Source organism: Lathamus discolor, chromosome Z (genome assembly GCF_037157495.1).
Source record: "Lathamus discolor isolate bLatDis1 chromosome Z, bLatDis1.hap1, whole genome shotgun sequence".
In the NCBI taxonomy this organism is placed as follows: domain Eukaryota; kingdom Metazoa; phylum Chordata; class Aves; order Psittaciformes; family Psittacidae; genus Lathamus; species Lathamus discolor.
The window spans coordinates 36,752,227-36,779,804 of NC_088909.1; the positions used below are offsets into that span (position 1 = coordinate 36,752,227).

General features: G+C 40.9%; 1 long non-coding RNA gene across 1 annotated transcript in view; it reads right to left on the bottom strand.

The window, feature by feature from the left end:
- Window positions 1–947: 947 nt before the first annotated feature.
- The window catches only part of LOC136004901 (uncharacterized), a 68,787-nt gene continuing 42,156 nt past the window's right edge, over window positions 948–27,578 (bottom strand). The window contains exon 4 of the long non-coding RNA XR_010608616.1: window positions 948–1,072. This is a non-coding gene — a long non-coding RNA (uncharacterized LOC136004901). The remainder of the gene's footprint in view (window positions 1,073–27,578) is intronic.

The following is a 27,578-nucleotide window of genomic DNA, read 5'->3' on the forward strand; positions in this document are numbered from 1 at the left end:
AATATCTTAAAGACTATTTTTGTGTGTGTGTGAAGGGAATAGGTCGCATTATGTTTCTGCAACTGATTTGAGCATTACTCTTTGCTTTAGCTGGGGTGAAATTAACTTTTAAACCTAGACCTCTGTGAATGTAAAATACTTAGGCGAGTCTTTTTTTCAGGTTTTAGTAAACAAAAAAGAAAAATGAAAATTTCATTTTAGGCCACAACTTATTTAAAGATATTTTAGCAAAAAAAAAAAAAAGGCTATTTAGTAAAATAAAAAGATATTTAATCACAGCTTGATATGTGTAGAAAAACTTAACTAGTCCTCAATTCATTATTGAGTTCAGTGGGAAATGTGTGTAACTTACTGCTTCATTTTTCAGTATACAATACTTAGGAGGAGATTTCAGTTATTACCTAAAAATCTCTAAGATATTCTCAAGGTGTCTTCACATTGGTGTTTTGAAAGAAGATATTTGCTATTTTAAATATTATTTTCCCTCTACCTCACCTCTGCTAGGCATCCGTTTCACTAAAACAAGACTGACACATCAGTTTCCTTTGGTAAAATTTAAAGGTGCATCTCACACTTAAGGACAGAAGAATTTTATCAGAGGTTGTTTTCTGTTTCTCCTCTGTGAGAATTCCTTCCAGATGATGAATAAAAACAATGCAGAGAAGTTTACTTGCCTTTTCATATTTAAGCATAAATGAATACTACCCATAAAATCAACAGTATATAGTACATAACTGTCAGCCATAATGTTATCATGTTTGAATATTGTAAGAACTTTTTTTTTCTGGTATATGGTGTTAAATCTCTTGTCATGGGGGGAAGGGGAGAGAAACTGTAGAATAAAATATTCCTATGTGATAGAGTGAGCTTTGAAACCACTAATCATTTTTATGGTTTTGAACTCTTTCTGCAATACTTCAGTGAAGTATGCCATTTTTTCACATGTATTTCTAAGACAATACACAGATAACTTTTTATTTAAAAATATGAATGGGAGCCACAAAAGAAAACAACTTTTCAAGTAGATAATTCCATTTTCCAATTACTTTTCTTGACAGATGTCCTTTTTATCCTGTTACAAGATAAAAAAGAGATTCAAGCTTTAGCTGGTTCTATATACGATGAAACATCTTATATTGTGTACATTGTGTAAATCCTTCATCAGTAGTTGAATATAACATGAAACATTTCTTAACAAGGACATCATTTTCATTGGTCTTTCTTTGAAAGATTTATCATCAATCATATGTTGCTTTGATTACTGAAAGAAGCAGCTATGCAGAAAACCTTGGTGTTATGATTCATGCTGCAAGGATAACTAGATACTTCCACAGGCCGTATGCTTTTCTATACCTAGCAATAAAGTTTATATATGGAGCTGAAATCCCACTCATTCAGCTTCTGATTATTTCAGAATTGGATGAAAATTAACTACAAAGTATATAAACTTTCAGCTCTCCTGAAAAACATCTTGGCAACACAACAGTAAATGAAGAAAAGTTTTGACATATATTTTTACATAAATGCCATTCTTTCCTAAAACAGATATCAAAAGCACAATGTTCCATTTCCATTGTTTTTCACACGAAAATGGCCTATATGCTATTGAAAGTATTTCTTGAAGCACATAGAATCATAGAATAGTTAGGGTTGGAAAGGACCTCAAGATCATCTAGTTCCAACTCCCCTGCCATGGGCAGGGACATCCCACACTAAACCATACCACTCAGGGCTTTGTCCAACCTGGCCTTGAACACTGTCAGGGATGGAGCACTCGCAACCTCCCTGGGCAACCCATTCCAGTGCCTCACCATCCTAACAGCAAAGAATTTCCTCCTTATATCCAATTTAAACTTTCCCTGTTTAAGTTTTAACCCATTACCCCTTGTACTGTCACTACAGTCCCTAACGAAGAGTCCCTCCCCAGCATCCCTACAGGCCCCCTTCAGGTACCGGAAGGCTGCTATGAGGTCTCCACGCAGCCTTCTTTTCTCCAGGCTGAACAGCCCCAACTTCCTTAGCCTATCTTCATACGGGAGGTGCTCCAGTCCCCTGATCATCCTCGTGGCCCTCCTCTGGACTTGTTCCAGGAGTTCCATGTCCTTTTTATGTTGAGGACACCAGAACTGCACACAATACTCCAGGTGAGGTCTCAAGAGAGCAGAGTAGAGGGGCAGGATCATCTCCTTTGCCCTGCTGGTCATGCTCCTTTTGATGCAGCCCAGGATACGGTTGGCTTTCTGGGCTGCGAGCGCACACTGCCGGCTCATGTTCATTTTCTCATCGACCAGCACCCCCAAGTCCTTCTCTGCAGGGCTGCTCTGAATCTCTTCTTTGCCCAGCCTCTAGCTGTGCCTGGGATTGCTCCGACCCAGGTGTAGGACCTTGCTCTTGTCATGGCTGAACTTCATGAGGTTGGCATCAGCCCACCTCACAAGCGTGTCAAGGTCCCTCTGGATGGCATCCCTTCCCTCCAGCATATCAACCAAACCACACAGCTTGGTGTCATCGGCAAACATGCATACAATAAAAGCATCGAACATGTGTACGCTTATACTCACACATATATGTGCATACTGGGAAACAAGAATATTTTGTTAGGTACATAGACAGTGAGCCAATTTCATCTGGACTGGAAGTTCTGTGCAATACGAAAGCTTTTTTGTTTTTGTTGGTTTTTTGTTTACATGCTGCTATACGGTATTTCCTCCTTAGAAATATTTGAAAATATGAAACAACCTTTGTAGTTTCTGACATGGTCACACAAAGGAAATAAGAAGCTAACTGGGTAAGCAAACCGCACAAAAAAATATCCTGGGACCACTAAACCCTAGCTTCTTTCCACCTGGAATGCAATCATGTAGCATTCTTGACTACAGCACATAGTCAAGAATGACACTAGGACAGATAACAAGGACAAAAAAGAAAACAAAGCGGTACAAATGCAACTTGCCCTACTAAAAAGACAGCAAAGAGTTTAAGTTAGTCCGTGCTTTTTTGAACAAAATGCCAAATTCAAGAACAGTCTCTGTAGCTAAGGCTGGATATGTCATATATTTTTATTGAAAAAAGTAAATACAGCCTTACAAAATACAGCTGAAAGTGATTATGGGCTAATGAGTCATGGTATGTGGGATGAGTGTTCAGTTTTGTAACCCTGAACCCTTTCACACCAAATGTGAGGAAATAATGAAACAGGTCTCTTGCAAACGTTCTTGTAGTACAGCAGAAATTCCTGCACAGTCTACCCTTTTTAACAGTGCATTATCCCTTTTTCAGTTCATTGGAACTGAGAGTGAAACCTTACAGAGCAAAGAAATTCAATCTGGGGAAGCTAAATAGAACTTAGAGTCCCTACTTGCTCTTGCTAACAAGAAGGTTTAGCTGTGAGTAGAAATAACGGTCAGGAAGGAAGTTTTGTAAATTTGTATATGGAGACTCCTTGAAATGGAGGGTTCCTTCTTCAGCACCTGAAAAACTAGGGAAAAATTTGTCATTTTCAAAGACTATGTAGTATTTCAGGTTTCATAAACTTTCTGAAAATACTGTTGTGCTCTATTTGCAGAGAATATGATCATTATAGTTACATGTGACAGCTAGAATCTATAGCCTCTAGTATACAAGAGAACTGTGTGAGAATGTGAAATCATAGAATCATAAAATCAACTGAGTTGGAAAAGACCTTTAAGATCAAAAAGTCCAACTGGTCCCCGGCACTGCCAAGGCCACCACTGACACTTGTCACTAAGTTCCTCATCGACATGGTTTGTGAAGACTTCCAGGGACTGTGATCCCACCGCTGCCCTGGGCAGCCTGTTCCAATGCCTGACCACCCTTCTGGGGAAGAAATCGTTCCTAATATCCAGTCTGAACCTCCCCTAGTGCAGCTTGAGGCCGTTTCCTCTTGTCCTATTGCTTGTTCCTTGGGAGAAGAGACCAGCCACCTCCTGGCTCCATCCTCCTTTCAGGTAACTGCAGAGAGCAATAAGGTCCCCCTGAGCCTTCTCTTCTCCAGACTAAACATCCCCAGGTACCTCAGCCGTTCCCCATCACACTTGTGCTCAAAGCCCTTCACCAGCTCTGTTGCCCTTCTCTGGAGCTGCTCCAGCACCTCAATGTCTCTGTTGTAGTGAGGGGCCCAGAACTGAATCATGGCACTCCCTGACTCTGGCCCTAGCTGGGAGAAGTGCCAGCCCTCAGCCATTTGGGTCCTCACTGGCTGGGAAGCCAGGAAGGCACAGCTCCACATGGCAGATCTGCAACCAGCTCCATGTGCTGTGCTGCACCCTGTGCCTCAGTTTCCCCATGTGGCGAGGCTGCACTGTAATGGTGGGATGCCCAGCTGTGCTGAGCTCCTTGTGGGATGCATGAGTCACCTGTGGAGCTGCTGGCCATGGCAGGCACCTCACCCACATCAAATATATTGGAGAACTAATTTAGGGGAAAAAAAAAAAAAGGATGGAATTCCAAAGCCAGCTACAAATCTTGTAACTTCAAATTTGCAAGCCTGTGTGTAGGCTGAAATTGGCAACTGCACAAATGCAGAATGTGAGCCAACCACTTGGGCAACAGTTTCCTAGACCACCATCTGCTTTCATAGTGGTTTGCAAAGCTGACCATGTGCTTGTGGTCATATGCTTGAATACAAAGAAAGAATACAGGTTCTATAGAAAGAAGCAGAAACTTTGGGAGCCTGAAATAGTCTTTTCCTTCTACACTGCAGTAGTAAGGTATTTGGGCATTGATAGGGCACTTGGCACCATGCTTCAGGGGCTATGTGGATCAATAAGGATGAGAGCTACAGAGATGTTCAAAGGCCTAGACAAAGTGATCTAGAGGGGAAGCTTGAACAGCTGCAGGAAAAGCAAAATGTTGAGGAATATAAATCCCCAATTTGTAAAAGCTTTTGCTAAAAGGAAAGGGAAAAACTGTTCTACATGTCCAAGGTGAATAGCACATATACTGGAGGGAAGATCTGGGTTAAGCAGTGGGATAAATGGGTCAACAATAAGGACTGTAAGGAACTGGAAAAGGTTTCCTGGTGTTGCGGTAATTTTTTCATCGCTTCAGGTCCACAAGACCAAGTTAAACAAATCAGAGTTAGATATGCTGAAGGTATAGTTTAGCATGACTTAAGGCACAGAGTTAGGTTAAATGACATCTCCAGGTATCGTGAGTCCAGGGCTTTATATGATTCTGTGAAATGTTAATTAGTCTTAATGAAAGATGCTGTTTGAAATGAAAAATGGAAAGATTTTACCAAGAAACTTTCAGAACAAATAATCCTTACATTTTCATCATGATCCCTATTTTTTTTCATCCAACTACTTGTCACACTGAATCTCATTTTATGATTATTTTCAGCCATTGCAGATTTGGGACTTTTCCTTTCAGCATAGACAAAGGAAGGCAAAACTATTCAGTATGGCTGCAACTTTGATCTTGAGTTTGAAAAAACAACTGACAGATATATTCCATCTTTCCTTTTCCATAAGGACTGTACTAAGCTGATAACTCCAGCCATGAAGTTTTATTTACTTGGTTTCCATTTGCATGAGTAAGTTATTGAGACTAAGGGAGTATAACTTCACATGGACAAAAGAAGCATTTGGTGTTCAGACCTGTTTCAGTAACCTAAGGTTCTGTCAGAATCTGCTGTAAGATTCTTGAAAGCAAGGTGGGATAGTACAGTATGTTTTCAGATGGAGAGATCTGGTTAGAAAATTGTTTATTGACATTCTTAAGCATATAATAAGCTATTTAGGAGGCATCCACAATACGCAATTCAGTGTACACAAAGGACTGAAATATTCTTCTGATTAGCTGTTATGCCTTGCATGCAATTTCAGGTGAAATTTCACGCTGAGCCCCTTGTCTGTCTTTGCAGAGAATGTAAACCAAGAGGAGCAGTGATTCTCACAGAGACAGCCTGCTCCACAGAAAGGAGAGGTCTTGTGCCTTATGGAGCTTTGTTAAAGAGACACAGAGTGTGCTGAGCTTGGCAGTGGGGAGGACTGACTGGAGGGAATATGAAAGTTTCGGCCTTCTTGCCCCTGCTGTGTACCCTTGACTAAAGAAAAGGCACATACTGATTTCCACTTTTTCTTTGGGGAGGTTCTGGTGTTAGAAAAATGTTGATGGAAGCCAGGGGACTATATATTACCTCATCTCACAGCACCCTTGCAAAAGCTTTGAAATGAAAGAGCGTAATGCAGAGCTTGTCTTTTCTACTACTACTCCAGAACAGCAGGGTGCATTTTTAAAGGGAGTTCCTTGAAACAGCTATGGAATGATTTGATCTTTAAACTGGATTAAAGGGGAACAGTCAAGATTAAAAGATGGAAATGTATAACCAAGGAGTTTCACAAGCCTTCCCACAGAAGGGCCATGCTTTCTGTATTCTGTATGGATATTTGGGTGTGAAAAAAATTCTTGCAACTATTCCATTGCTAATTGTCAATATTATATTCTCCCATACATTTTCTATGGAAAGAAATAGTCTAGCCTAGGATGAAGGTCTTCATGGCATTTCTGAGTCTTGTAGGCTCCCAGACACTTCTTAAAGGAAATATATGGGTTTTTTTAAATATCTATTTATTATCTTGCTAGTTACCTTATTACAAGAACATTGCTAAAATGATGGAAAATTAAAAGCATCAGGGTGGAATTTTTCAACTTCAGCTCCTCTTAGGGATGCGTGTAAATCACAGATGAATGGTAGATTTCACTACATCCTAGAAATGTTCCTAATCAGTTCATGGTGGCAGTTAGGGAGCACTGCAAATTGCAGTGCTGAAACAGTGTCATAACTGGGATGGCAAAACTGGCATGAAACATTCTAAGGAAAAAAATTGTAAACCTCATTCTGATAAGAATTCAAAAGAAGCCAAAGTCTGGAAGCCAAAGCGCATGAGAAATTGCAGTTATTATCAAAGACAAATGCTTGCACTGAAAATCCAGCATGTCCCTCTGCCAAGCTTTGTGCTACCACAGTGATGCCTATGTCAAAAATAACCTGTCCATAATGTTGGTTTCAGCTTATATGTACCGAAGAAGCAAGCTGTAGCTCAACCTAGTTTCATAAGTTTGTTTGTTCTATATTTTGTATTTTAATATGACCATAGTTGGCCTTACAAGTTGTTCTTTTTCTGTAGATTGCTTAGATTATTGTTTTAATGCAACATTTTTCAACTGTACCTGTATCTCTTTAGAACTGAGGTAGACTTCAAACTGTAGCAAAATGGCATGTATGAAGATGTAGAGAATAGGCAAGAGAAGAAAAAGGGAAAATTTAGTGCACAATTACACAGGATGTGACCAAGAACGATTGTTTTGTATTTTCTTTACTTACCACAAGATGGCACCAATTAGTTTTTACTGGCTAGAGACTCAACTAAATAATTACTTCTGTAGTCCACAGATTTGGGGAATGCATTAAAAGATGGAAGTTACGTGCATTTTCCTAATAAAATACAAAAGCTCTCAAAAATTCTATATTTAACAATGTTATATGAATGAAATTATTAGTTAAGCAAACTGTTTGGAGAGATCTGCATGTAAACTTTTTCTGAAAATGTGAGGGCAAGAACCCGGATGATAAAAGTTATCAGATTTATATTGCTTCAGTTATTACTACTGCCCTAAGGGATATTTTACTGGATACAGCTAAAAATTCAAGTGAAACTCAGGAGCAAAAAGTATTGTTATATCATGCTGCTTCACAGTTCACCAAAATTTTCATAAACTGAGTTCAACTAAAGAGTGAATTCAGCTCCAGATTTCCTGAAGCTGCACAGATACTTGGACTCTGAATTTTATATTTAAACCAAATTGTTTCTCTGCTTATCTTCACTGTAGTTTTCCTTTAAAAGTTTAGATTTCTTTCAGTGGGCCTGTCTTGGTCTAGAGGCACACACCTGTAACCTACTGCACTCTTACAGACCAGGAGCAATAGACATAGAGGAAGGCTTTTGATAGTAACATCTGTCACAAAGGTCATTTCTTTGAGTGGTGTGTTAGGAAAGCAGAAATCCTGATGTAAGCTTTAAAGGAAGAAATAGCAAAGAAACTGTTAGAAGTCAAGGAGAAGGAAGGAAATGAAAACAAGGAAAGGAGAAGTAAGAAGAGTCTCTGAGCAACAGAAACTGTTTCAGTTGGTTTAAATAACTATTGCTATTTCACAACATATCCAAACCTCAAGACTTGGGATTGCCCCATATAACATTCAAATTGTGTTGTCCAAACTGTTGCAAAATGTTAGCGGGGACTGACCATACATAGCAGGATTGGTTTTTACTCGGCTCACAAAGATATAACAGAGATTGAGAAACTCTAACCTGTGACACAGAAGTAATATTTTGGATCACTATTGCCATTATAAAAGAGAATAATAAGGGGATTCCTCAAGGAATATCTGTACAAACTTAATGGGGTTTTGAAGGGGAAGAGTTGTTGCTGTTAATAAATCAGGCATCTGAAAGCAGATGTCTGGACATTATACTCTGTGTTAGCTGTTTTTGGAATAGTTTACATCATGTAATTATATATATATATAGTTCTATTATAATTATACAATATTGGGATCCTGTGATTCTGGTTTCTTTGTCCAGCCAGCTGCATTAATGAAAAATTCTAATATCTCACTTGAAGTGAATATTGTTGTGGTGATATAGAAATGAAAGGAGACTTGGACTGTTACAGCCATTATCTGAGAGCTTTTCAGGGACTTTCATCTTCTCAGACAAAACCACGGGTTACAAAGAATTGCCCACAGTCCTTTTAGATGCTTTCAGTGTTTACAGCTATTGTTGTTGTTGTTGTTGTTGTTGTTATTATTGAAATAAGAGAGCTTTGTTTAATCTCAGGTTAAACCTTTGGACAGTACTAGTTGCTGCAAGCTAGCTCCAGTTTGAGAAACCTGTAGTTCTGAAATCCAGCACCACACCTTGTGTTAAATTTTACTGATACAGCACAGGAGAGGCTTCAAATAATAGATGTATCTGCTGCATGGATTCTCAAATCAAGCCCTGAAAACTAGTGTCCTGAATAAGAGGATGAAATGTCACATGCTGCAAAAAGAGAGTATTTGTTAGTGATTCTTTAGGAATCTTCTAAGGAACAAAATGTTCAGCATGAGAAGTAGGAGAAAAGAATAAAGGCCAGGAGATCGACAGAAGATTCAGGAGGTTTCTGATGCCTATGACTAACAAAACTGTGTTGTTTTCAGTTGAACTAATGCACATATCTTCTATATTTAGACAGCCTTATACACTAAATGACAACACAGAATTACACTTTTTTACTGCACTTATCAGTATCTTGTCATGAATAAGCAAATTTATTTCTCAAAATTGCTTGTTTCTTTGGAGAGATGTAACTACAGCATTTCACCACTGAAATTTACATTTCAGGAAGGAACAGGATTCTGAGTGGGAAGCAGAGACAGAGGAAGAGAGAGAAATTAATGTCTAATTAATGTCTAATTAATTAATCTCTATACCTAATGTTTGACTGGAAAAACACTACTGCAGCCGTGGGTCTGTTCTGAAGTTAAACAGTCTTAAATATTCTGTAAATGTTTTTTCTGTTTGAAGCTATTTTCCCTGATTTTGGATGGTAGCACCTTATATAACTAACATTTGATTTTTGAATAGGTAGGAAAATCTGTATTACAAATAAAGACCATTTTTAACTACTGGGTCAAAGCAAATGATGATGCAGTTACTGAGATGATGCGATCTCCCACATTGCTGAGACTGTAATAAATACTGTGTTACCTGGTTTAAAATGACAAGAACATGTCAGTTGAAGTCCCAGTGGAAACAGAAAAGCTAATTATAATCCTTTTAATCAAATAGTTGGCAGAAGGCAATGCTTTTGTTCTGTCTAGATGAGTGAGATCAACAGATGGCTATTCTGGCAAAATAGTCTAGTATCAAAAGCAATATATATATAAAAAAAAAAAGCAAAACATAATCACTCTAATTGAGTACAGTATTCAGTTCCTGTATGTTGGATTTAGCTCTTTTTTCTTGTAAAGTTGGTAGAAGTATTTCCATTGCTGTGGTAGTGAATGACAGCATGTCAAGAGAGGAGCAGATAGCAGTTTTGACATGCAGAGGCTGCTGCTTTGAATTACAGGGTCATTCATGCAGCTTGAAAATAAACCAGACACAATATTTACCATTACAGTCCATGCAGTTTTTTTCAATTAAGAGATAATGTAATTTGAATACAATTCTGTCTCGTGTTGCTGGGTGGAAGCCAGGAAACCAATGCAGTTCCTGAACATAAACACTAAGATGCAAATGTTTCTGTAGAGTAGACATATATCTGTGGGATGTTATCTCATTTCAACTGTTTCTGTTGGAGCAGGTGGTTAAAAAAATACATACATCAGTGAACATGGATACATCATAGTGACAATTGTTTACTGCTAACCAGACTATACCCACAGGAAAGAAATTCCACCGTATTATTTGTTGCAGATAGAGGCTTTTCTTCTCCAAAAAGAAGTAATATGTTCTGACCCTGAACCTCAAGATGTCCTGAAGTCTCCCTTACTTTGAAAGGTTTTGCCATTTTTCCTAGGGTTATCTGCAGCTCTGATCTACAGCCCCACAACATAGCTGCACATAGCATCTCCCCATCTGCTTTAACTATTTAAAATGACACCACATGGGTCTGCTTTTATTATATATATATAGGTCTGATGCTTAAGAGGATCCACAGTAAACAAGGACTCAGTTGTGTTACGAATACATCATGTCAGTTTCCAGAGTTTGTTCTCTGTGTAATTTAACTGTTTGCTATATTGAACTGTCATTTAACTGTTTGCTAGATGTGTGTATGTTTCCATGACTCACAACTGATTGTATGGCTATGTCTCTACTGAAATAAAGATCTCCATTTTACCCATACATAAGGCTGCTATTCAAGAATCTGGTCATTAGTTATGTATTATATTACTAAATCTTCTTGCTTAAATAATAGATTTTGACAAGTGCCATGAAAGCAAATAGAGCAGAAGACAAATACCTCTCCATAGGCATACAAAGAACTGGAACAAGAAGCCTGAAGTGGTTTGGCCTGCTGATCAATCCCTACCAATAAAATATTTGTTTCAAGGCATATTAATAACAAATGGTTATCTAGCTTTCTTCAAAAAATTCTGAGGTTTCATATTTTCTGTAAATGTCAGTGACAAAAGCCTGGCATTAAACAATCCCTTAAAAGGACTGAAAGTTAAATATTTTAGTGTAACTGTAAGGAAAACATAGGCTGTCTCACTGGAAAAAGTTTCCTGGCCTGAAGATTTGCAAGGCTGTGGAACAGTCTGCCTATGAAAGTGATGTAGCGTTATTTTTACCTTAGATGCTTCCAGTGAAACTGAACAGATCTCTGATAAATGTAAGTATGAGAAACAAGCTCTGTCTAGGAGAAATGCCTGTAATCTGATTGTGAATTCAGTGGGAGTTTGCAGAGTCTTCAGTGGGCCTAAGATCACATCTTTAACGTAGTAGACTTACCAATCACAGTTGTAAGGATAAAAGGCTATTTTTACAAACTAAAACCAGGGCTTCTCTTTTTGTACCCATTTTCAAAGCATAAACTGTTCCTAAAGCTAGAAAATCATGTGTAACATGAGTAAAGTGCTGCATTTTGAAATATTTACTTCAAATAAACTCAGATTCTTTTTAAAGGAGTCCAGTTTGAATATATTGAAAGCGTTTTTAATATCTTTTAATATTTAAATTTTTAGAAGGCTATTACATCATCTTGAAGTCTTGTAAGAAAGATTCAATAATCGGAAAGAAAAAAACATATAACTGGTGAAAGCATTTTTCCCTTCTTATTTATGATTGCATTGAAAGACACAAACAAGATATCTAGAAACCCCGCTGGCCCTGATTTTTCGCTTGCAATATGACCTTTTCCATCATACTGACAGCACACAAGCCCTTTAAAATGGAAATAAGTTAACAGAGTGGCTCAAAAGGTTCTTGATGTAAATGAAAATCGGGTTCACTGAGTTCAAAGAAAGCTGAGGAAAATTAACCCTAGCATCAAAAAAAGTTAAATGCATTCTCCTGAAATAAATGCTAATTACACAGGGGAGAGAAAGTGCAAATGAAACCCTGAATCTCAATGCACAGTCAGCCAAACATGAGCACAGGCAGGTATCACTGCAACACACAGGTTACTGTAAAAGAGACAAGCAGACCCCAGCCCCCTACATGTGGCTGTTAGTTTTACTGCTACAGATGTCTTTTGCTGCTGGTGTTCCATATTTTATGTGGTGCTTTGAGTTTTGGGGTTTTTTTTTATTTATTTATTTTTTTTTTTTATTTCATGGAAATTACCAAAATCTAAACCACATCTGAGAGAACTTGTGCTACTATCCAAGGAATATTCTACTCATTGAGGCAGTTAAGTGCATTCCTGACTGCACTGTTCACAAAATTGTAACCATACCAGGCAACGTGGCAGGGGAAACTCATACTAAATTCAAGATGATACTTCCTTTTTCTTTCCATGAAAAGTCAAAACACAGAGTAAGTGTCGAGTGTTACCAGTTCTCTGGCTGTTCATCTGACCTTAGGAAAAAAAAAATCTGTTCAGGATTAAGGAGATTTCCTTATGAACTTTTCTGCCAGTCCAAATAATGACCAGGAAGTGTCCAAGAAAGATCAGTGCAAAACCAGACTCAGTACTCAAGAATTTTTTAAGGAAATATTACAGAAGATGGCAGACAAACTACTTCATTTTTTGCATATTAATTGGCTGTTTTACCTCTCAATTTGGGTTGCCCTTTTCTCGTTAGTTAATATGCTTCAATATCAGAAGGAAGCAATATTAGATATTAATTAAAACTAAAACATTAGCAGTGACTGTGGGAGAAATTACAAATATTTAAAAACTCGGTAATCTTGACCTAAATAAACCCATCAAGATTTCTTAACATGCTGGTTTTTTTGGTTGGTTTTTTTTTTCCTTTTTAAGAGCATAAAGACATAAACTACAAAGCCCCTGGAAACAGACAAAAACCCCTCACTGAACACCTCACCCTCACTTTGGCAAACATCAGCTTTCCAAATAAGTGAAAATTAGAGTATTGTCATTGAAAGTTTGATTTCTGCTACATGATTTAGCTGCATACATTCGTATATATGTGGGGTTGAGGAAAGGTTTACCTGAAGTGGTAGGAAAGACGTTCAGAATGTTTTATTTAAGGTAATTTTGCCAACCATTTCAAAAATAAACTTACTATATATTCCAAGCCACAACATGGAATATTTCTGGAAAAGTCTTGTTCTCTGCTCCCTACTTATGGAAAGAAATCATAGCAAGAGTCCTTTTGGAGGCATATGTTATGCATTCTCACAGTCAACAGATTTTATTATTAATTTGTTTTTACCATTTCCTTGGTGAAGCTAAGCTATGTAGTAAGCTACTCACTATTTACCAGGAGTTAGATAAATCATTCATGTTCTTACAAATGATCTTTGGTGGTATGAAAATAATAATATTGGAAAATCAAAGCTGAAATGAAAGGCATGTTTTAGTATTACAATCTGCCTATCTTAAAGAAGAACCAGCTATTTATTTACTTGTAGCAGGGGAACAGAATTTAAGATTAGCAAACAGTTTAAAGGAAAGTCTCAGCATAGTCAGCTGAAATGTATCTGATCAGACAGATGTTTTAAAAAGCAATACTGTTCAAGTAAAAGATACCAGTTTATTTGGCATTTTGAAGGAGCCTGTCAATGCCTACTGCAAGACCTGGCTAATATTAAAGAACTGATCTCTCATCAAGGAAAAGAAGGACCCAACAAACTGAGTTCATCAAGTGAGCAATCAGCTGTCTGCAGACAACTTGAAAATAAACTTCTGTGTTATGGAAGGCATTTATTGATGTGATACTTAAATCCACATTTGTGTAAGAAAGCACCCTTATGACTCTACGTCTTCACTGTGAACACTGTGATACTTACTGCTCACTGAACTGAGAAGAAAAGCACTCTCAGCAATTCAGGAGTGAGAGGATTCTATTCCACTTCTGGTTTGAATCAAGCAGTCTACAAAATGAAGTCATTTATAAGACTGTAATTGTTCCATCAGTGACAGATAAGAATAGCTAGCTGAGCTTTTCTCCTTTGAAGCTTGTTACAGAAGATTTAACATAATGAGTGACAGCATACTCATTAAGAAATAGAGGTGTTTGGAAGATATAATCCAAACAAGGAAAGTTGCAGCCATTAACATTTTTGTAGAAAACATTGCAACACAAATCCCCACAGGAAAGTTAGATTCAGATTTGTTGTCTCTGCTGGGTTATTAATGAATGTGTGCTGCTGGTGCAAATGAGTCATGCAGAGCTGCAGCAGATTTCTGTTTTCTTAAATGTTTCATTACAGTATGTGTCAATATGGCAAGGTTACAACTGCTAGGCTCATAGAGACACCAACAGACATTCACATCTGAATTTCAGCACTAATTTTTAAAGCCTTAAGTATTAATCGATGTTTTCCACACAGGAATGAAATAAAATACGAACAACATGAGTTATTGCAGTGGGAAGTGTTTCATTACATAAGACCCAATACCTAGATGACGACTGTGCAAACTGAACCAGGATTTTATTTTTTTTTAAGATTTCCATAATAAATAATAAAAAATCAGGCTTTTATTGCCTAGAAAAACGCTCACCTTACTCATTTCTAAATGTGTAAATTTTTTTTTAGATGCTTGCATTTTCAGAAAGGATCACATTTTGTTCACATGCTTTATAAAATAATTAAACAATCTTTTCAACATAAAACTGAAGCTTAGCTCTTTCAAAGAACTCTTTCAGCATTAGTCCTTTGAGAAGCACACTGTACTGTAGAAACCATGAGGAATGAAATGTGTGAGACCTACCTGTCTCAGGAAGGTTAAACCACAAAATCTTTTTCAAATGTCAACAATGTTATGCAAAACAGAGTCATTGACAATCTCCTGCATTGAGGAACCCTACACGAAGCTCTTATTATTAGTTGGACATGTAAAAGGATAGATTAGGCTATGAGTGACTGACTTTACAAATATCAAGAGAAAAAAATTTTTGTTATGCCTGCTGGAGCAATCTCCTCTGTCTTCAGCACATGCATATCATAGCTCTTCTTCATCCTCTTTGGAGCTGAGAGAATCTCACACATGACACACTCTCTCCTTTAAATACATACATAGTTGTGTTTTACAGGTTCTTTTCATAAAGGATAATACGATAAAATTAGACATAAGAAGTTAGCAGTTTAAACAGAAGCATGACGAAACTGCAAAAGAACTAGGAAATTTAAGGAAATGATGAATCCTATAATTTCACTTGGTCAGTCTTAACATGCAGATTTGAAATCAGTGAAACTGTAAATTCAAAGCACAAGAATTCGAAATAAAGACTGGTTAAAATGTATCAGTCATATTGTTCGAAAAGTGCAGTTCTGCAAGAAATGGAGGAACAATTTTCTATACATACATTATTTATTAGGTTCAATTTACTGAATTCCACAAGTAAAACTAATAATTAGATGAGAATTTATGTATTTTTAATGTTATTTCAAGTATAGCTATTTTTTACTTCAATAAATTTAAGGAAAAGCAGGATTTTTTAAGAGAATAAAGCATTTCAAGATGCTATGGCTTTAAATTAATTTATGTTGAACACAGTGGGTACCAGAGTCAATTCCAGTTGCCATGACAACAGACACTGAAAATTTAAACATCCAGTGACAGGCTGAATTCCCTGCAAAGAAGCTATTCTGCATTAAAATGATAGACGAGTGAAACATTATATAGATCTACATGCAAACTATTTATTTTAAACTAACAATCTGATTACATCTTACAAAGAATATAACTTTAAATAAATTTATTTTTTCAGTTTACATTATCTCCAAGGTTTAAATAGTGACCTGAAGACTAATAAGTAAAAAGATAAAGTAGCTAATTCAAAAAGATTCTTGAAGGAAAATATACTTTTTTAAGAGTGCAATTGCTTTATCTGTCTCATATACATTTGATTAAATCATCTCTGCAATATGAATCATTCTATATGCAAAATGAAGCTGAATATACAGCAGGCTGTGCTTTGCATATTCATTATATGCAAATCATTTGGAAGCCTGATAATGCATAACTATTTCTCAGAAGGTTCTTTAGCAAGTTATAAACTTACTTGAGAATGAATATGCTCTGCTTGCACCCAGTAGAGTATATTAACCAGGGTTGTGTATTCTAAATGCAAAAGAATATTTTTGTACCTGAGCAGAAAGTTTCAAGCCATAGGTATAGACTAAATGGAGGGGAAAGCATTTTAGCATCTATCATTCAAACTTTCCAATAAAGGGGTACAGGAAAGGTAGGCAGAAAAGAAAACCACTACCAAAATTTATATTCTGAAAATCACCAATTGACAGTGTAGAATCAAAATCATAGAACGGTTTGGATTGGAAGGGATCTTAAAGATCACCTAATTCCAACCCCCACTTCCATGGAGATGGAGCAGAAGAGGAGTTTTTAAATAGGGGCAGAAGAGTCTGCTTTTGAGCTGATGGACAGAACCCCTCCCACAATATGACACCTTTTTTAAGAGGCTGTTGTTTAAAAGAATGATATTAGTGCAGGTCACTCTGACAAAGCTGCACCAGCTTTTTGTAAAAGAACAAACTGGAGATAGCTCAAACCTAAGAGGATTTAATTAACTGTTCTAACTTCATGGTGCATTTAGTTCATACATAATGCTATGAAAATGTTACTGTGGTGTATGTCTCACTTTTAATTTCCTTCTTAGTGTTCCTCAAATAATCCTTTTCAGTTCCTGACACTACCAGTCTTCTGCCACCACTGGGCAGGATGTTCAGACCTTTGTTAAAGCCGTCTTGGAGGATTCCAAACATTTGTGATAGTAATAACTTAATTCTTCTCAATATCAGCTTATTAATATATTCCTAAATTAACTCCTTGCCTACCACCTTAGCCATTGTTGAAGCATCACTTCTGGAGAAACACTAGCACTCACTGTTGGCCTCCAGTGCACCAACAGGCTCTGCAGCCTCCTTCTCTCTACCTATCTCCTCCCCCCTGAATTTGCCATCTCTGCTTATGCAAGCTCTGACATGGTGAGAAGTTCCCTGGATCAGTCCTCTGGGAGCAGAGCTGCATGAGCAACAGCTGGGAGAAGCCTCGTGGGGACTGTCCCTGCTTCCCCTGGGAGCTGTACCAAGCTCTGGCTGAAGCCCATACCCCTCTCCTGACCTCTGCTGCAGATATCCTATGCTCCTGTGCCTAGCCATGCACATCCCTGTATGCATCCCTGACCCAACAACTTGACTTCCTGGCTTTGCCCAGACCTGCCTCATCACCAAAAAGTGCCCGCCTGGTGTTGTCAGTCCTACTGGCTGTCCCCAGCTAATGTCACTCGTCCCTGCTCTCTCTCTCCCTGGGCACTGTGGGCTGCATTCTGTCCCCCTGTTCCACTGCTACTTCAGTGCCTGGATCCCCAGCCCTTGCACAGCAACCCCTTCCTGCTCCTTCAGGACTTCAGGAAGAAGGAGGATGCGCCCTCAGACCCTCCTTACTCAAGTGCTGATCTGAGCTTTTCCTGTGTAAGTTTCTTAATTGGAAAACACTATTATTTATTTACATGATTCTGTAGCAGCACAAGGAAGAAATGAAGCATGAACTAAAACATTGCACAGTTATTAGATTCAGTTACCTAGCTGAATCATGCACATGCCAGCACATGCTTAGCCCGGGTGTCTTCCTAATGCCCATGAAGGACTCCAGGTACTGTGCCTATTAACAGCACAGTAACAATACATCACTGCAATGAATAATGTGCCTTTCCAGCTGTGACAGAGATGTGGGGTTCACAGCTTCTTCCATGAGTCAGTCAAAATTCTATTTGACTTCTGAAGTTCTTCCACAAGGCAAATACCTTGCTGTGTGAGCAAGGTGTCTGAGGAAAGATCTTTGTTATCTTGTCATGCTACAGTATGGTGGGGCTGGATTTTTTTCAATGACTCATCCCTAGTTACACCTCAAGGAAGAGCCAGTAGCCAACTGCATCTTTTCAGGGCTTTCAGCAAACAGAACTTGAAGAGACTGGCCCACCCAGAGAGACATGATGTGTTTGTGGTGAACATTTTAGAACACATTGAAAAGATGAGAAAATTGAAATATTTTATCAGCAAAATGGGGCTCTCTGGGCAGAAGCAAAGTAAGGCAGCAGGTTGCCTGGGGCAGGTAAGCGTCTGGTGTCCTTTAGTGCTCCTCCTGAAGGAGAGGTTAAGACTGGTAGGGGATATGAGAGGGGAAGCAGAACATCACTTCTCAGAAACAGATGCTCTGATTGTGATCTAGAAAATAGTTCAGGAGCAGCACTGAAAATAAGCTCCATTTTCCACAGCTCTGCTTACCAGTTCCTCCTCTTTTCACTATTGTCTTCTTTCCATGGCAGCTGTAGACAAGCTCTGTCCTTTCTACCTTATTTCCAGGCCAGAAATGCTGCCTTCTTGCATTGTTGCAAGAAGCCTACAAAACGCAAGAACCCTGCTTCACCACCACTGACCTGCTGCAGAGAGGAATCACAGAATCCCAGAGTGGTCTGGGTTGGAAGGGACCTTAAGGCTCATCCAGTTCCAGGCCCCTGCCGTGGGCAGGGAAATCTTCCATCAGAGCAGGTTGCTCCAAGCCCCGTCCAACCTGGCCTTGAACACTCCCAGGGATGGGGCAGCCACAGCTTCTCTGGGCAACCTGAGCCAGCGCCTCACCCCCTCACAGCGAAGAACTTCTGCCCATGTCAATCTCCCCTCAGTTAGGTTAAAACCATTGCCCCTTGTCCTGGGCCCTCTCAAAAGCCCCTCTCCATGTTTCTTGTAGCCCCTTTAGGCACTGGGAATTGCTCTAAGGTCTCCCCTTAAGGAGCCTTCTCTTCCTCAGGCTGACCCAGCCCAGCTCTCTCAGCCTGTCTCCAGAGCAGAGCTGCTCCAGCCCTTGCAACATCTTCATGGCCTCCTCTGGACCCCAACAGCTCCACGTCCCTCTTGTGCTGCTGCCCCAGAGCTGGATGCAGGACCGCACTGGGGGTATCCCCAGAAGGCAGCAGAGGGGGAGAATCCCCTCCCTCGACCTGCTGCTCACACTGTTGGGGATGCAGCCCAGCATAATGGCTTTAGTGACTATCATAGCCTGCCATTCCTGGGCAAAATTTATAGTTGCTAAACATCACAATTTTCCAGAATTGCTGAGTAAAACAGCAAATAATATATTGTTAATATCTTGTTAATATGTTAAAATGCTTTTTCTTTTCTAACTTTTGAGATTCATCAGCATAAAGCAGCCCAAATTCCTGAAGTCAGTCATTGTAAAGTTAGCCCAATTATTTTTAAATAGAGTGCATTTTTTCTTCTTATTTCCTTGAAAATGTCTTCCGCAAAAGAACAAAAAGAATCAGTCAGATGACTTAAAGACAAAACGTCAGCTTCAGTGATTCATTCTGGCTCAAGAGCAACCATGTACGAAACAAAATAAAAGAAAACCAGGGCAGATTTCTGGAGATTTACTTTAGAACAACAAAGGCAAATCACTTATTATAGGCCTGCATCAAAGCACAAGTAATAATATCATTGCCTAGTTTTAATATTTTCTGTGACTGAAAGTAATATGCATTATTCAGGGACTGATTGCTCTCTACTGGGGCTACTTGAGGGACATAACATGTTATTACAATGTCCTTTGGTTCAACAGCAAGTTTTCAAAAGTAAAAGTTCTTTCAATGAAACAAAAACAAATAACAAAAAATATTAAAATGCAGATAGAAAATATGAAGTTATTATCTTTTGAGTTGTTTTTGAACATGAAGATTGTTTTACTGAAAGTAAAGTGAGATATTTTCTCAAAATCAAGCATAAGCAATCCATTCTTGCATAAAACCAAACATCGTTATTTCTCTCTATTTCTGTTTTTCCAGATGCCATCATGCCAGTACTACAGACAACTATAGAGGTATCTGAGACAGCTGGCCTTCAGAAATTTTCTTAAGACGTGGAAGATGGCATCAACAATCCAGTGTCAAATTTCGTGATCCTTATATTGAAATACCTCACAAAGACTTCCTTTGTAGTCATGCCTTTCCACATGCAGCATTGCACTTTGATGCATTACTAAGGCAAACGTCTCATATAATAATGTTTCATATTATTTCATCCAGAAAGCCTACAATTCACCCAAGAATGATAGTCCCTCCCCTGTTTTTCCTGAGGCTTTATGCCCTGCAACTGATGCGCTTCCAAACTCTGCAGCTGACACGCTTATTTTTCTTGCATATTGTTAAAAAAAGCTAGCAGCATTGATTGTTGTCACAGGATAACTCAAAGTATTTCTGAGCAATATTTTTAGGAAATCAAGTCAAGATGTTGCTGCCTAAGCTGCAGAGACTGATGGTATGACATTGTTCAATTGCATTTTTGGATCAATGAGGTGTCATGTACATTTCTTCATAGTCATGAAATAAATGTTTAGTGCATAAAACCATGTAGAATTTAATGCTCATACTCTTGATCTAAACCTTTATAAAAAATGTAGAAACTAAATGTGTTCTTGTAATTCCATAAACTTGGCTCATTGTGAAGCATTTTGGGGCACTCTGCTTTTATTTTTTAATGTATATTTCTCTTCCTGTATACATAAATTATGATAGGGTGATAAACCTGAAATAAATGGTGTGAACAGATCATCAGACTGTTTAATTAAATGAGTAAGTAGTGCTAGCCAATCTCATAAAATTCCTGACTTATTCAAACAGTAAGTCTCACCTCTGTGCCTGGCAAAATCTTGGAGCACATTCTCCTGGACAGCATGCTAAGGCACATGAAAAACAACAAGGTGCTTGGTGACAGCCAGCATGGCTTCACTAAGGGGAAATCCTGCCTGACCAATTTGGTGGCCTTCTATGATGGGGCTACAGAACTGATGGACAGGGGTAGAGCAGTTGACGTCATCTGCCTGGACTTGTGCAAAGCGTTTGACACTGCCCCACACAACATCCTTCTCTCTAAACTGGAGAGATATCAATTTGATGGATGGACCACTCAGTGGATAAAGAACTGGCTGGATGGCCGCACACAAAGAGTTGTGGTCAATGGCTCAATGTCTGGCTGGAGACCAGTAACGAGTGGTGTCCCTCAGGGATCGGTGTTGGGATTAGTCTTGTTCAACATGTTTGTCGGTGACATGGACAGTGGGATTGAGTGCGCCTTCAGCAAGTTTGCCAATGACACCAAGCTGTGTGGTTTGGTTGATACGCTGGAGGGAAGGGATGCATTACAGAGGGACCTTGACACGCTTGTGAGGTGGGCTGATGCCAACCTCATGAAGTTCAGCCATGACAAGAGCAAGGTCCTACACCTGGGTTGGAGCAATCCCAGGCACAGCTACAGGTTGGGCAGAGAAGAGTTTCAGAGCGGCCCTGTGGAGAAGGACTTGGGGGTGCTGGTCGATGAGAAAATGAACATGAGCCGGCAGTGTGCGCTCGCAGCCCAGAAAGCCAACCGTATCCTGGGCTGCATCAAAAGGAGTGTGACCAGCAGGTCAAAGGAGGTGATCCTGCCCCTCTACTCTGCTCTTGTGAGACCTCACCTGGAGTATTGTGTGCAGTTCTGGTGTCCTCAATATAAAAAGGACATGGAACTGCTGGAACAAGTCCAGAGGAGGGCCATGAGGATGATCAGGGGACTGGAGCACCTCCCGTATGAAGACAGGCTGAGAATGTTGGCGCTGTTGAGCCTGGAGAAGAGAAGGCTGCGTGAAGACCTCATAGCAGCTTTCCAGTATCTGAAGGGGGCCTATAGGGATGCTGGGGAGGGACTCTTCATCAGGGACTGTAGTGACAGGACAAGGGATAACGGGTTAAAACTTAAACAGGGGAAGTTTAGATTGGATATAAGGAGGAAACTCTTTCCTGTTAGAGTGGTGAGGCACTGGAATGGGTTGCCCAGGGAGGTTGCGAGTGCTCCATCCCTGGCAGTGTTCAAGGCCAGGCTGGACGAAGCCTTGGGTGGGATGGTTTAGTGTGAGGTGACCCTGTCCATGGCAGGGGAGTTGGAACTCGATGATCTTAAGGTCCTTTCCAACCCTAACTATTCTGTGATTCTATGATTCTATGACAATACATATTCATCCACTGTGTTCCTCTACTTAGGCATGCATGCATGTACAGCACAGCAGGCAGAAAAACAATGCCAAAGTAACCTAAAACAACATCCATTATTTTCTCACAGAGAGGCAGCTTTTAATGTATAGATCTTATAATGACTTAGCATTACAAATCTCACTGGCATAACAAGTTCGGAAATTTTAATTAGTTTATATAAAAGCACTGTGTTCCAAAGAGAGTATTTGGGCTGATGTGCCAGAGAAGAAGGTAGTTATCACAGAATCATAGAATCATAAAATAGTTCGCTTTGGAAGAGACCTTCAGAGGTCACCTCTTCCAGCCCCTCTGGAATGAGCAGGGACATCTTCAACTAGATCAGGTCACCCAGAATCACATCCAGCCTGGCCTTGAATGTCTCCAGGGATGGTGCATCCACCACTTCTCTGGGCAACCTGTGCCGGTACATTACCAGCCTCTCTGTAAAGATTATTTTTCCTCACATCCAGCCTGAATCTCTCCTCTTAATTTAAAACCATCAGCCCTCGTCCTATCACAACAGACCCGTTAAGAAGTCTCTCCCCATATTTCTTGCAGGCCCCTTTTAAGAACTTAAAGGCCACAGAAAGGTCTCCCAGGAGTCTTCTCTTCTCCAGGCTAAACAAGCCCAATTCTCTCAGCCTTTCATCATAGCAGAGGTGTTCCGTCCCTCTGGTCATCTTTCCATTTCTCCTCTGGATCCTCTCAACCTCTGAATTGCGTGATTCTGACTTACTGGATGGGCTTAAACCACAACAATATTAAACATTACTGGTCCCAGTAGAGATCCCTGAGGGACACCACCTGTCACTGGTGTCCATCCAGACAATGAGCTGTTGTGGTTTAAGCCCAGACGGTAACTCAGAAACACGCAGCTGCTCACTCACTCCCCCCCAGCTTCCTCCCCCCGTTCCCAGAGGGATGGGGAGGAGAATGAAAAGAATGTAACTCCCACAGATTAAGATAAGAACAGTCCAGTAACTAAGGTATAACACAAACCACTACTGCTACCACCAGTAATAATAATGATAAGGGAAACAACAAGGGGAGAGAATACAACCGCTCACCACCCCCGACCGATACCCAGCCTGACCCGAGCAGTGATCTAGCCCTTCTGGGTAACTGTCCCCAGTTTACATCCTCGGCATGACGTGCTGTGGTATGGAACACCTCATTGGCTAGTTTGTCTCTGCTTCCTCCCGGCTTCCCCTCGTCCCTGGCAGAGCATGAGACTCACAAAGTCCTTGGTCAGACTAAACATCACTGAGCAACAACTAAAAACATCGGTGTTATCAGCTCTGTTCCCAGGCTAAAAGTCAAAGCACAGTGCTGCACCAGCTACCAAGAAGGAGAAAAACGACTGCTACTGCTGAACCCAGGACAGTATCCACCCTTTATTCCGTATAATTCACATCATGCTCAGATCCCACATTTTCAATATACCATCACTATTATCTTGTATATATATATATATACATACAGAGAGAGAGAGAGAGAGATATTATTCATTACTGCATGGACCAATCCCTATAAAGCTGCTGAGTCCATCCAGTCCATGATGTTAGGCTCCATCTCTTGTAACAGTCTCCCAGAGCAGGAGAGGCTGTGTGCCATGTTGGATCATTGCCTGCTGATGATACCGCAGAACTCATCTAGTTTTATCAAAGTTCATTCTTTGTTGGGATGATGGTTGGAGGAAAGTCAGGGCCAGTCACCGTTGACCTGAAGACACCTAGCTGATGGGCTGTAAAAGTGCTACATAGCAGACAACTGCATATAATTGAGTTCATTGGCTGTTTTCCCCTAAAATCAAATCCCCTTGAGGTATACATCAGCCTTCCCCATCTTCCCTCATTACCCATCAAGTATATCCGGGTCCCTGTGCAAAAGCAATCCCACGAGTGGGTTTGCCTTTACCTGAAGCAGGAATAACCCAGACTGTCTTATCCAGCAAGTTCTTTATGTGCACCACAGGAACTTTATCCCCTTCTACAGTATGGAAAAGTTCTGACTGGGCTGGGCCAGCTCTGTTGGCAGATCCTCTGGTGTTGACCAACCAGGTGGACTTTGGTAAGCGTGTATCCCAGTGTTTGAAAGTTCCCCCACCCATTGCTCTCAGTGTGGTTTTTGACAGCCCATTGTACCATTTGATTTTCCCAGAGGCTGGTGCATGGTAGGCGATGTGATATACCCACTCAATGCCATGCTCTTTGGCCCAAGTGTCTATAAGGTTATTCCAGAAATGAGTCCCATTGTCTGACTCAATTCTCTCTGGGGTGCTGTGTCACCACAAAATCTGTTTCTCAAGGCCCAGGATAGTGTTCCGGGCAGTGGCGTGGGGCACAGCGTATGTTTCCAGCCATCCGGTGGCTGCTTCCACCATGGGAAGCACATGGCGCTTGCCTTGGCGGGTTGGTGGGAGTGTGATACAGTCAATCTGCCAGGCCTCCCCATATTTGTACTTCAGCTATCGTCCTCCACACCAAAGAGGCTTTAGCCGTTTGGCTTGTTTAATTGCAGCACATTTCACACTCTTGAATAACCTGGGCAACAGTGTCCACTGTTAAGCCCACCACTCGATCACGGGCCCATCTGTATGTTGCATCTCTGCCCCGATGGCCTGAGGTGTCATGAGCCCATCAGGCCAAAAATAATTCACCTTTATGTTGCCAATCTAAGTCCATCTGAGCCACTTCAATCTTAGCAGCTTTATCCACTTGGTTGTTCTGGTGTTCCTCAGTGGGCTGACTCTTGGGTACATGAGCATCTACACAGCGTACCTTCACCACCAGGTTCTGCACCCAGGCAGCGATATCTTGCCACAGTGCAGCAGCCCAGATGGGTTTACCTCTGCATTGCCAGTTGCTCTGCTTCCATTGCTGCAACAACCACCACAGGGCATTTGCCACCATCCATGAGTCAGTGTAGAGATAAAGTACTGGCCACTTCTCTCGTTCAGCAATGTCCAGGGCCAGCTGGATGGCTTTCACCTCGGCAAACTGACTCAATTCGCCCTCTCCTTCAGCAGTTTCTGCAACTTGTCATCGAGGACTCCATAGAGCTGCCTTCCATCTCTGATGCTTTCCCACAGTACGGCAGGACCCATCAGTAAACAAGGCATACTGTTTTTCACTTTCTGACAGTTTGTTATATGGTGGGGCCTCTTCAGCACACATCACCTCCTCCTCTGGTGATGTTCCAAAACCTTTGCCCTCTGGCCAGTCCATGATGACTTCTAGAATGCCTGGATGACTGGGATTTCCTATTCGAGCTCGTTGTGTAATTAATGCAGCCCACTTACTCCATGTAGCATTGGTTGCATGATGTGTAGAGGAGACCCTGCCTTTGAACATCCAGCCCAGCACAGGCAACTGGGGTGCCAGGAGGAGCTGTGCTTCAGTGCCAATCACTTCCGAAGCAGCTCGAACCCCTTCATAGGCTGCCAGTATCTCTTTCTCAGTTGGGGTATAGCTGGCCTCAGATCCTTTGTATCCCCAACTCCAAAAGCCGAGGGTTCGACCTCGAGTCTCCCCTGCAGCTTTCTGCCAGAGGCTCCAGGTAGGACCATTCTCCCCGGCTGCGGTGTACAGCACATTTTTTACATCTGGCCCGGTCCGGACTGGTCCGAGGGCTACTGCATGAACTATCGCGTGTTTAATTTGCTCAAAGGCTTATTGTTGCTCAGGGCTCCATTTAAAATCATTCTTCTTCAGGGTCACATGATAGAGAGGGCTTACAATTGAACTGTAATTTGGGATGTGCATTCTCCAGAACCCCACAGCACCCAAGAAAGCTTGTGTTTCTGTCTTATTAGTTGGTGGAGGCATTGCTGTTGCCTTGTTGATCATATCTGTGGGGATCTGTCTACGTCCATCTTGCCACTTTATTCCCAAAAATTGAATCTCCTGTGCAGGTCCTTTGACCTTACTCTGTTTTATGGCAAAACCGGCTTTCAGCAGGATTTGGATTATTTTCTTCCCTTTCTGAAAGACTTCTTCTGCTGTTTCGCCCCACACAATAATGTCATCAATGTGTTGCAGGTGTTCTGGAGCTTGCCCCTGTTCCAGTTCAGTCTGTATCAGTCCATGGCAGATGGTAGGGCTGTGTTTCCACCCCTGGGGCAATTGGTTCCAAGTGTACTGGACACCCCTCCAAGTAAAAGCGAACTGTGGCCTGCACTCTGCTGCCAAAGGAATTGAGAAAAATGCATTGGCAATATCAATCGTGGCATACCACTTGGCTGCCTTTGACTCTAATTTAGACTGAAGTTCTAGCATGTCCAGTATGGCAGCACTCAATGGTGGTGTGACTTCATTCAGGCCACGGTAGTCTACTGTTAGTCTCCACTCTCCGTTAGACTTTCACACTGGACATAAGGGGCTATTAAAGGGTGAGCGGGTCCTGCTGATCACTCCTTGGTTCTCCAGTCTACGGATCCGCTTACGGATGGGAATCAGGGAGTCTCGGTTGGTACGATATTGCCACCGGTGCACTGTTGTGGTCACGACTGGCACTTGTTGTTCTTCCACCTTCAGCAACCCCACAACAGAAGGATCCTCTGAGAGACCAGGCAAAGTGGACAGCTGCTCAATTTCCTCTCTCCCCAAAGCAGCAATACCAAAGCCCATTGGTACCCTTTTGGGTCTTTGAAGTACCCTCTCCTGAGGTAGGCTACGCCAAGGATGCATGGAGCCTCTGGACCAGTCACAATGGGGTGCTTTTGCCATTTCCTCCCAGTCAGGCTGATTTCAGCCTCCAGTACAGTAAACTCTTGGGATCCTCCTCTCACTCCAGAAACAGAAATGGGTTCCACCCCTTGACAGTTTGATGGCATCAGGGTACACTGTGCACCGGTATCTACTAGAGGCTTATACTTCTGTGGGACTGATGTGCCAGGCCATCTGATCCACACAGTCCAGTAAATCTCATTGTCCCCTGCCACCACCTGGCTGGAGGAAGGGCCCTTCTGATAGTGATCACAATATTGGTCCACTTATGTCTGGCAGAAAGGGATTAGTCTTCTTTATCACAGGAGCTGCAGTAAAATCATCTCTTCCACTTCGTCTGGGAACCTGCTCACCAGAGGCTGAAGCCGCAGCTTTTATGGGGTGATCAGCCTTGACCTTTGTTCTCCCCTTTAATTCACACACCCGTTCCTCCAGAGCTGAGGTAGGTTTTCCATCCCACTTTGTCATGTCTTCTCCGTGATCCCACAGGTAAAACCGTAGGGTGGCCTGTAGCGTATACTTCCTGTATCTTCTCTCTCGAGCAGTAGGACACCTTTTGTTAACAGCTGAGACGTGGGCTGGTACACATGAGGAACTGGATAGATCTGATAGACCATCTCTCA